The 11,831-nt window shown below is 47.6% G+C and overlaps 1 protein-coding gene across 2 annotated transcripts in view; it reads left to right on the top strand.

Annotated features, from left to right (window-relative positions):
- The first annotated feature begins 128 nt into the window (after nt 1-128).
- LOC122372479 overlaps nt 129-11,831 on the top strand; it is a 40,013-nt gene continuing 28,310 nt past the window's right edge. For both annotated transcript variants that reach the window (XM_043349698.1, XM_043349697.1), the window contains exons 1-2: nt 129-228; nt 1,057-1,146. The gene's annotated coding sequence lies outside the window, so the exon portion shown is untranslated. The remainder of the gene's footprint in view (nt 229-1,056; nt 1,147-11,831) is intronic.

Below are 11,831 nucleotides of genomic sequence, written 5' to 3'. Positions count from 1 at the left end.
CATGCATTTATCTTTGATAATAAAATCAAAGACCAGCACTTTCATGAGACGTTTTTCATCAAGGCTAAAGATTTGTTTGGCGGCGATTTTTTCAACAATGCGATATTTTTTTAAAAGTCTCTTTAGACACCGACTTTTTCCTGTTCACCAACCATCCGTAAATTCTACGCCTACTAAACAAATCTAAATGTTATTGTTTGGTAACTCGTGTCGTAGAATGAATAAGAAGTAGGTTGTTGTTTTTCTTTGCATGCATATCTTGTTGCATGCTGTTTGTTTGTGTGTGATGATATTAGTTCCAGGACCAGCAATCATTTATCTTCGTCATATTTTGCTATGTTCCGTTCTCTGATTTCCAGTAAGATCATTTTTTAATCTTCCAACTCTATGTTTCCAACAATCATGATTGTTTTTGACCACTTTCTTGCCATTTCTTAGATGGCACACTGAGGCATGTGCAAGGCATAATAATGATGAAGACGTGTTTTATGCTCACACGCTACATGACAGAGAGATATGCCATGAAGTCTGCTCAATCTTTGATGAGTTGAAGTCAAAGTTATTGTTAGGGGAAAAACTGTGGCACCTCTTAATTAGCATGCAATGCATGCAGTTTGGTCACCTATTTGGCTCAAAATAGGTTTAATAGGTAATATATGGGAGACAAGGTGATGATGAAACAGGTGATTCCGTACCAATGGACCATTAGTTGATAAGCCAGAGGCCCAGACAGTTCAGCAATCAGTTGAATGTTGAGCTGTGAAAATGCAAAATATGAGCATGGCCAGGCCCCTCTGCTAAGATCAAGATCTTCTGATCTAACTGTACTGGTCTGTTTATCCTTTCCTAACTTATTATTCTTTGGTGTCATCCCTAATTTTGTGATCTTTGTTCTTACACCCAAGGCATGGGCTGATGCTGATGGTATCTCTCTGTGCTTACTGACCCCCCCCCCCCCTGGGTCACTGCATGGTCTGAATGTCTTGTAACACATCCTTTGCTTCATTCTCTCGTGAAATAATTCACTGATGTGTTGATAAATGACTTCATTTCCAGAGACCATGCAAAATGAAGGAGCTAGCAGCAGGCTAGGTGAATCTTGCCACCTGTCAACATGCAGCCAGTCTTCCCAAGTCTAAACTAAAGGTGAGTTCTTGTCTTACAGTCATTGAAAAGTGCACACCAATGGCTACTGCTGGTCAGCTAGCTCTCTATGGTTTGCTACAAGTGGCATGCCATCAAAACCAGGAAAGCTGCTGTTTTTACCCATTTTATGAGCATGCGTCATTGTGGAGGGTTTTGCTCTTCTTGCCAATGGTATGAAACTGCTAACTCCTCCCACCCAAGATTCCTTTGCTACTCCTCCCACCCACCCCCACATATGGCACACCACCCACTGATTTGGATCAGAACACAAAGCTTTGTCAGGTACTATCTAAGCTTGGTAATATTCTCTCAGCTCTGATTTGAGTCACAGAAATATCAATGTAGGTACTTATCCATCAGTTATAATCCCTACCAATACCATCATGGTATTGCCATATATGTAAATCCTCCCGGAGTATTTACACGGCTTTCCCGGTGTAAATCCGTTCGCTCTAAAATTCCACCGGTGTAAATTCGCCCGCTCTGATCTTGCCGGTGTAAACACACCGTGTGCGCGCGGACCATCCCCTCCCCCGCCTCCAGCGTGCGGGTGGCTGGAGTCATGCCAGGTAGGCTTGGTAACATCGCGCTGGAGGGCGTTGCCCCCCGGTACCAGTGATCTGTGAGGTGTTGCCTGGTGCAGCCCCCGTTCACGAGCTCCAGAATTCCTTTACCGTGACGTCATCACGGCGCATGAATTTTCCTTCACCCATAGCAATGCATGCTAATCATGGTGTGTTTCAGGCAGCCTTAGGAGAAATCCAAGGCCTATATGTGTTCAAAAGACGTACCACTAAGCCAATGGATTCGTCTTATTACGATAAATGGGGTTGAAATCGAAACAATCGGCCTATATTTGACCAAAATGGGCCAATCAAATGGTCCTTGCAACTCATAATGAAGGATTTCCTCTGCGTTAAAAAAATTGTTTCTTGTGATTTTTATCAGCTACAGGGGAAATCCTTCATTATTGCTACCAGATTACTACCATATTCCCTCGCATTTCTGTTGCGCATTGCCTCACAAATAAAAGTTTTATAAAGTTTATACTAATTTAATTGTCATATTTTGAGTGATTTTGGCGATTGTTAATTATTTCAATGCAGCATGGATCAGATAGCTCTCATAGTTTGCTGAAGAATGAGGCTTTTGCTTGGTTATTTTCAAGTTATCTGTGATTTGGTGCGCCGTGATCGTAGCATTATACAAATTATATCAACTTTAAAAATTGAATCAACTTTTGAAGTGAAGTTCACATGAAAAACCAAAAGTTCAAGCATAATAATTGTTTAAACATAATGATGCAACATGTGTCTCCCAGGTGGAACTTATATTTCAATTGAAAACTGAAAATGGAAAACAGAAGATGGATCTGCGGAGTTACTGAGATCACAAGGTGCTCTTGATTGTTGGTAGTTGAAGATGTTGAGAGAACTTGTGAATCTGCATACCAGTACTGACTTGTTTGATTGTTCAAAACTATTTTAATTCTCATAATTGTGTAATGTGTAGTGACTCTGCACACTGCGCAGCACATGTGCGCAGAAATATGCAGGTGGCTGGTAGGTGGGTTAAACTTCGGAGATGCGAATTTGGATGTCAGTTATAAAATTAATGGTTATGCCTTGTAGAGTAAGCTCTGCTGTTATTTTTGTTTTGTTTTTGTAATTGCCTTTTTTATAATTGTAACCTACAATGCTGTTGGTTTCATTTTTATTAAATTGCTCGACCAGATTTTGCACTTGTTCATGCATGAATGGCTAACTTTGGGGTGTTTATTCAACCCTGACTGCTTAAGTTTTTCAAAGGCACATGACACAGCACGGCTAGATCAGCTGGTACCTACCTGTTGACTTTTTTTGTTTTTGGTGGTGATGTGTTTGCTGTTTGTCTTTTGCAAGGTGGTCAATGAAATAAAATAATGCATTATTTTGAAATGTTTCCTTGACAAAAGCCAGGAGCCGGATTGATGTTTGCTGGTGAATGAGATGGTTCAAAAGCATCTGATGTTTTTCAAGGTACATAAGTCATAACATCCCTTTCATACGCTGAAGTTTTAATAGCTTCTCAGTCTCTGTCATTTTCCTGAAATATTGGTGTAGATAAGAGATATCAGTACCTTCTCAGAGGTACCTCCCTTCTGCTGGATAAATATTTAATTGGTTGGATGAAATGGACAGGTAGCCTTATGATAATGTAATGTGAAATTTTATTTCTATAAAACTTTGAATATGAAGTTCTAATTATTCATATGTGCATACATTTTTGATGACTTAAGAAAGTTTTCCACAAGAGTAGATAATGTGGTAAAGTCTATCAAATGGCACATTCTGAAGGCTCAATGCTGACAGAGTGCTGCCTCAAAGAATAACTGACTTGCTGGGTTACGAATATTTCTTTGTTTCAATTTTCAAATGTAATGTAAAATACATTGCAGTGAAATAACAAAATAGTGCAGTAAAATAGGATTGGCGACGATCAAACAACACGTGCGCCATTGATGTCTGCAAAAATTGCTACCAGATTGCTACCAAATCCGTGACGTAACTACGGCGCCTTTTTTTCCCTAGTGAACCAACCTGAGTAGTAAAGTAATCTTGGCCTGGTGGTCTCCTGTTCAGTTAGTCTCCTGTTTTGGCTTTACCCCGTCTCGACACAGCCTGCTAGAGGGCTTTGGTGCCCTGTGTATTTTAGCCATTGTGGAGCTCGTACTCAGTGTCAGTCGTTCTTCGGTGTTGTCGGGCGAAAGGACTTGCTTGACCACGGATGGACTAAGAGGGGGTGAGTGAGAGTCCCGTGGAAAAACCTCGATCGTTTGCATCTGGGTCTCTGCGAGTTCACTCAGTCAAGAGGTTGATCACTGTTCAGTGTGTCACTTGTGACTCCCTCTCCATATTCTTCCCAATCCCTAGGGAAGGGAATCATGGTTTCGTGATTGTGCTTAGTTCTAACAGCAGTAGGGAGCAGCACGGCAGGATCGCATCAATGGCCTTCTGGAGCTTATAGCCGTGTCGGCCGATGCGCCCGATTTCCGGTGTCCGATACAGGGAACATACCTGGGTCCACCAATCTTTGTACCCAGAGGATGGGGCGAGCACGAGGGATCCGATCCGTTGGTGTACCTACTGAGGTCACTGGAATCGAGCTCGAGACTGCCATTGGACAGGACCATGCACCCAATGCTGAATGCAGGGTTCAGATGTGTTGAATTCCGGAGTCGGAACCGAATCATAGACCTTGCACTGATGTGTTGCGCTGAATTAGTAAGTGCAGCCGTTCGGTATCTCTCTGAATCAAGCTGGAGTCCTTTTTTGTCTTTGTGGGCTGTTCTCTTCCTTCTGACCACGCTCGGTGTTTTGGTTGGTGTCCTACTCGAGCATCGGACATACCAGTGCCGTGGTTTTTGGCCTTTACTGCCACTGTCCCTAATGGCGTGAATCTAATGCTGGCGCTGCGGCACGTGGCCCTTATTGTCGGCTTGTTTGTGTCGTGTTTCGTCTGCACGGCTGGCCGACAGCTGGGCAATGTTAATCATCTCATTTTGTGCTCACCACCACGGGATGAGGGCCGGGTGGGCGTCCCTGGGGGGGGGGGGGGGAGGCGGGGGGGGGGGGGGGGTCCTGGCAAGATGCCAAATCCCGCCCCGGCTGTGGTGACGTCATCAGATCTCCCCAACGGGCCCCCACGGGGTGGGGTGGTGGTCTGGGTCTTCGGGCTGAATCAGCTGGGAATATTGGGCTCGTCTTGGGACTGCTGAGGTAATGACATGCCTGATTATCGCCTGTTTATTTGATTGGTACAGTGGGTATTGAGTGCGGTGCACCCTGTTCAAAGCCGGCTTAATCAACCTTCTTGTCTTCCTGTTTATATTCTGATATTCATTTTATGGGAATCCAAGGATCATCTCTTGATCAACGACGGTATCAAATCTGTATGGTGATTAGTGTTTATATTCTTTACGGAGCGTCCTCAAGGGACATAGCGTCTGCGGCAATTGTGATCGGCTTCGTCTCCCAAGCCGTCTCGCATCTTCGCCTGACCCCCGGACTAACGGATGTATGGTTTCTCTGTTCCATCTCCCCCTTCCTTCGTGTCAGTATCTCGTTTACCCGCTCTGGTGAATCACTTTTCGATGCAGAGTTGCCTCTGGTCCGGGGGAGGATGCTGGTAGATTATAAAACACTGACAATGTGGCTCCCTTGGGAGATGGGTTTCCTGGCACTGGAACTCATAGCTTGGCAGGGTGCCTGTATTTGGCTTCGGGGAAAATGCTGCTCATTTCTATTGAGTTGTCGCATGCCGTCTTAATCTTCGGATGCCTTTCTGTTTACTTAAAGGCCCTCATCCAACGTTATTCTTACAATATCTCTGTCCCTCTCTTCCTCTCCCTCCCTTCCCTCTCGTTCTCCCTCCTTACCTTCTCTCCTCTCACTTTCCTTCTCCTTCTCCCTCCATCCCTTCTCCCTTCCTTCCCTGCCTCCTCCTCCTCTATCTCGTGTGATTCCTGCTCCCTGCCATCCTCCATCTGCCTGTCGATGTTTACACCTCATCTGATTCTCATCTGCATACCCTAACCCAGTCCTGTCCGTCTCCGTCGCTTCCCCTCCCCCTCCGCCCTTGATCTAAATCATCGGCATGTAACCCGGCCTTTTTGCGTGTAGCTCATTCCCGAAACCCTTTCGCATAGACTTTAATTCTACACACATACCAAAACTATTTTCTATATTACACTAAATCACTCTACTTCCTCTTTTTGTTCTTTCTTTTCACCACCCCCTCATCCCCCCAATTTCCGACGCCTGGAGCCGCCCCTGCGTCGTCTCCATCGATCAGCTGACGGCACCGTCGGTTCTGCCGTCGTCGGCGGCGGTGGCGGCGGCGGCCCGCGGCAATTGCCTCAGGCGGAGTCGGGCCGCGGTCGGTGGTGGTGGGCGAGCTGAGAGATGAGAGTGTGATGTGAAGAGTTCGGTTTTGAAGTGCTGTGACTGACTGAGATTCAAAGACAGTTGGGTGGCGAGAGGAGCGAGAGGAAAGCTTGTTGGAAGTTGGTTGATCAGCCGCCAGCTCGTCCCAGGGATATGGTGTGAAAGCATCCGTGGCTGATGGAATAGCGACTTCAGATAAACGGTAAGCTGAGTGGAGTGGAAACGATTTCTGAGGTAGAAGCGAGTGGAAATTAATCCAATCGAGCCAAATCGTAATTCTTAGTTCTTACCCAAGGAATTAATCGTCCTGGCTCGGCCGGGAAGCCGTTAGACGGTGATATCTTCGACCAAGCTGAGCTCTGGCCCACTGTTGTTCGATCCACGACACATGTGGTCTGGTGCGGTCCTTGATATTAGTGGTCCAGTCTGATTTGGTCTGGTTCGATTTTCACTTTTGTTTGCACGTGTGGCCTGGTGCGGTCCTTGATATGAGTGGTCCAGTCTGATTTGGTCTGGTTCGATTCTCACTTGTGGTTTGGTCCCGAGTTCGGTCTGTTCGAATCTTCCTTTTGTTGTGATCTAGTTTTGTCTCGGCGTAGAACCGAGCCGTGCCATTCCAAAGGTAGGCCATCCCAGCTCACTACCGTCGTGTTTGGGGGACTGTTTGGGAAGGGAGGGGCGGGGGAGTGGGACCACCTCCCAGGCAGAGGCCGCTCGGCGGGGTGGTGACGGGGGAGGGGAGGTGACGCCCCTGCCTCGAGTCAGGCGGTAAGGGGACGGCATTGGCTTCAATCGAGGTTGTTGACGCTCGCTATTGAGCTGCTGCAGCTTTGGCCGAGTCGGTGATGGGAAGAGCTTTTGCTGCTCACTGTATTCACTTCATAACCGCAGTTTGCACTATTCTGCTGGCCTGGTGCGTCTTAGCTTAATTATTTGTTAAATCTCGTGTTGCCTACCTTGCCGTAAGAACACCTGACAGCTTAAAACTGTCTTGGCCTATCTTTGTAATTCGAGCGCGATGTCTTCTCATGTAGCATTCATTCTACCATGTAACACACGCTAAAAGCCTGTATAAGTTGCACCATAGTATTTTCCAGTGAGTCAGTTCCTTTGTTTGTCCTGAACCCCTCGCTCCTTCGTAATTGCAGCCCAGCCTGGCTGAATTAATCCCCATTTCTCTTGGGGTGGCAGTGGGTAGCCTCGCTCGGAATCAGCCCTGTTGCTATCCTTTGTGTAGTGTTCATTGGCCTCTCACCTTCGTGTTAACAGCTGTCCGCTCACAGTTTTGGCAGAGTGGGAAGGAGAGGAGGGGAGGGGTGGTTGAGCGTGCCAACCATTTCGGCGAGGTTTCATTGTTGCCTGCCGCTCTCTCCACCTCCCCGCCAACACAACCTGTCTCTGCCCAAACCCCTGACAACACCCGCGGGCTGCTCAACAACCGTCATTCCTGCCCTCTTCAACACCAACGCCTACGCCGGCCTTCTGGGCGCCTCAAGCATTGTCACTGTCGTTTCCCTGCCCCTCAATGATCTCTAGTTGATCCCCGCTTCATTCCTATCTCGCCCCTTCCCCCTCCTGAGCTTTTTTCCGCTTAAGCTCCTTTCGGTTGAGCTGAGCTTGATGTTCGCCGCGGATGCCCCCGAGACACCTTTCCCTAACCGGGCCTCCAACGCACCTCCCCTTCTTCCGACGTATCCCCTCCACTGACAGACTCCCCTGTCCTCTGCTACCCTTTCCGGGCCCACTGCCCGTCGCGACAATTCCCCCCCCCCTCCCATCCCCAGGGATTTCGTCAGCTCGCACGAACTTCCATCAACTCACTGGGTGCGCAAAAGCTTAGTGAGGTACTCATATGGATATTGGCTGGGATGTGACGGGGTCGGTAACCCGGTGGTCACGGTTCGTCGGAAGGTCATCTCAGGCTCAAAAGAAACGATATATACCATTCGAAAGCTGACGGTGAGCTGAATCCAAAAATGTAATTTTTATCAAAATCGATCGATGGCCTTTTTTGAAAATTGCGTTTTTGTAAAAACTTAATAATCTTTTATTCAACGGGCTGTCCCGGACATTCTTGAAAACATAAACATGTATTTTTGAGTTCCAGTGAAAGCTGAACGCCAAAAGAACAATATTTAGCGAAGCAATATTTCCAATCATTAATATGCGTCTCCCACAGCCGACAAAAAGGCGCAATCACACAGCTCAGTGTCACGATGGACCAAAGTCAGCCACGCAGAAGCGTGAAATGACCCTTATCGACTCGCAGACCGGGCGCTCTGGGCCCGCCTGACCGGCCACGGAAAGGACGTTCGGCTCTCGTTCTACTAAACAAATGTCATATTTGTCAGTTTAACTGTCCACATCGCCATTAAAGTTATTCAGGATACCTGTGAAGAAAATTCATTGTTCTGTCATCTTCACATCATGCATTAATTTGCATTTGTTCATGTCTACTTTGCTCAGTTGAGCTTGGTATCATGCCCATATAAGGAAAATTGGCCGCGCTGAAATGTCAGAGGTTGCACCGGCCTCAGCTCGGGTGGAGTGGGGGTAGCGCCCGGCGGGGTAGGGTAACCTTTGACCGGTCGCACGGCCGAGCAGCTGTCACCAGTACAGCCTCTGACAGTGAAACCCCGCTCACTTCCCCTGCGCGGGCACTGATCGCAGCTGGATGGAACAAAACATGTATAAGAAAAATGTAAATTAAAGCATGTTGTAAATCAAGCAGAACAATGAATTTTCTTCACAGGTATCCTGAATAATTTTAATAGCGATGTGGACAGTTAAAGTGACAAATATGACATTTGTTTAGTAGAACGAGAGCCGAACGTTCTTTCCGTGACCGGTCAGGCGCGCCGAGAGCGCCGGGTCTGCGAGTCGATAAGGGTCAATTCACGCTTCTGTGTGGCTGACTTTGGTCTATCGTGACACTGAGCTGTGTGATTGCGCCTTATTGTCGGCTGTGGGAGACGCATATTAATGTTTGGAAATATTGCTTCGCTAAATATTGTTCTTTTGGCGTTTAGCTTTCACTGGAACTAAAAAATACCTGTTTATGTTTTCAAGAATGTCCGGGACAGCCCGTTAAATAAAAGATTATTAAGTTTTGACAAAAACGCAATTTTCAAAAAAGGCCATCGATCGATTTTGATAAAAATTACATTTTTGGATTCAGCTCACCGTCGGCTTTCGAATGGTATATACCGTTTCTTTTGAGCCTGAGATGACCTTCCGACGAACCGTGTGGTGTCACTTGGAGAGCATCCCCACGGGAGCAAAGCAATCATGAAATGGAAGCGGTGTAGTCAGCAAGAATTGAGTGGTGCTCAAGTAAATTGAGACTTCCATGGGATGGAATTGCTGTCGAGGATTTTCCTGCAACTGGGTTTTTCTGTTGAGTTCTTTCCGTCTTTGTATGTTTGTTTGGGAATTTTTTTTTCTCGTGGCTGTTTGTTGCCGAAAATCGTTTCACCCATGGCTGGTTGTCGTTTGTTTCTTGGCGTGTGATTGGTTATCGTTTGTTCCTTTCACTTTTGTTTGTTGTCTAGCTTCCATTCACATTGAGTATCTCATGTTTTCGAAACCTGGGTGGGTTAGGTGTCTGTCGCTGTCTGCTTATAAACAAGAAGATTTAGATGAAATATTCGGGACACCTCCCCTTACCGGGTTTTCGTCCTGCCTTCTGCTAAAGTTCCGTTGAATCTCTTCCATTTCCTCTAGCCTGTCTGACTGAATGAGAAGAGCAGAGGAGGTCAGGGGAGAGAGGGCAGAGAGGACAACCAATCAGTGTCCACTCCAAGCAGCTGCCAGCTCCAACCCCAGGCTCTAGCCTCGCCGAGGTCCTCTCTAGCGTTTCCCATTCATTGTGCCGGCTGACCGCAGCACTGATAACGCCTCTGGCAGTAGGCCAGTCCTGCCAGGGGCAGAGCGGGGAGGGAGGATAGAGCGACGGGGTGGCCAGCTGACCACGGGCGGCACATGGAGGGGGGAGGGGTAGCAGTACTCACCAGTTGCGTATCATGCAAACAGGGGGGGGGGGTGACCTTTGTACTTTGGCCAAACCACGCTGGTCGGAGTACTAGGTCGGTGCGTGGCTACTGGCTTTTCGTTAGCTGACAGGTGGCTGGTTATCAGTACGGGGGGAGAGAGAGAGAGAGAGAGAGAGAGAGAGAGAGAGAGAGAGAGAGAGAGAGAGAGAGAGAGAGAGAGAGAGAGAGAGAGAGAGAGAGAGAGAGAGAGAGAGAGAGAGAGAGAGGGGGGAAGGACCCAGAGGGAGGGATCCTAGAGAAGGGGTGTGGAAACTGGAAAGAGGAGCACGCCAAGAGGACTGGGTGCTATGGAGGGGTGTGCTGCCACAGTCCGCCTTCCTCGATGTTTGCCAAGTAAGTAACGGTAGCTGGTGGCTGATAGCTACTGAACTGTAGGGAGCAGACAGCGACGGCAGGGGTCAGGATCCGGGGATAATGCCTTTGTACAAGTGATGAATAAGGCTTCTGCTGCCGTACATGGACGGGGTGCATTTGAAATTTGAGTGATAAGTCAGAACTCAGCAGAGCAGCCCTTCATTTTCGACATACCATCTAAGTCGATAAGAGCAGATGAGACCCAGAGAAATTCAGGGTCACTCCTTCAAACAATGCTCTGAAGTCTGTCAGTCTCTAACCCACCTAAAGCAGCATCACAGGCTGAAATTCGGACCGCATTCTATCGATACATGACCAGCATCGCTGGGACTGAGCCGTCCTTTGAACCACAGAGGCACGTGTCAGGGGGATGGGGAGGGGTTCGAGCTATTCGAGCGTTAGCTTGGTTCGGGTGTGACCGGGAGAGCCGCCTGACTTCCGGTATTGTACGTGCTAGATCAGTGGCGGCCGGATGTGGTCACGTGACCCATCAGGTGGACGTGTAAAGTGGGCGAAACGAGGTCACGTGACTGTATGAGTGAGCTTGTGAAGCAGGTGGAACGAGATTGGTCCAGTGAGTGTTATTGAGCTATCAGTAGTTGTGGGTTGTTGCGTGAATTGGGTGATCAGGCTGATGTCCATGGTCGATCGTGGTGGGATAGACTGCGCTGTGCGTAGTATTTTGGAAAGCGATCAACTAGCCGGGCACAAATGGATCTCAGCGGTCGCCGTGCTTCAAAGCCTTAGTACGTAAACAACAATCAGAGGAGCCAATCAGACAAGTCAATGCAGGCTAGATGTGTTTTCTCTGAGTTTAACCCGCGCGGGGCTGGGGTCTCCAGCCGAACGCGCGGGGCTGGGGGGGGGGGGGGGGGTAAATTTTACCCCCCCCCCTGTTATCTCCCGAACTAATGGTCCGATTTGGAAAATTCAAACGCCAATCGAAAGATCTCATCACGAACAACTAAAAACATGTACTTAATTTTAAGTTTGAGGTCAAGGTCAAGGTCAGGTCAAGGGTACAAATTGCAAGTTCCTACAGTATCGGCCTTGCACCGTAGTTGCCGAAGAATGGAGTCATGGACTGAGACTGATCTCCCAAAACGTGTTCTTAGGCTACCAAGACAATATTCGTTGCATACAATATCATTCAGAGGTCAAGGTCAAGGTCAGGTCAGGTCAGGTCAGGTCACCAAAAACAAAATATAGAAAAGGGCATGTGCGACACATGTTTTATGGGTCATTTTACTCATAGAATTCAATAGGCACACTCAATAAGTGATATGGACCACCTCTGGATGAATTTCAGGTCGAAGTCAGGTCAAGGTCAGGTCAAGTGAGGTCAAATTTTGAA

This window comes from Amphibalanus amphitrite, unplaced genomic scaffold, assembly GCF_019059575.1.
Source record: "Amphibalanus amphitrite isolate SeventyFive unplaced genomic scaffold, NRLGWU_Aamphi_draft 001364F_arrow, whole genome shotgun sequence".
NCBI lineage: Eukaryota > Metazoa > Arthropoda > Thecostraca > Balanomorpha > Balanidae > Amphibalanus > Amphibalanus amphitrite.
This window is presented reverse-complemented; position numbering and strand designations above follow the sequence as displayed.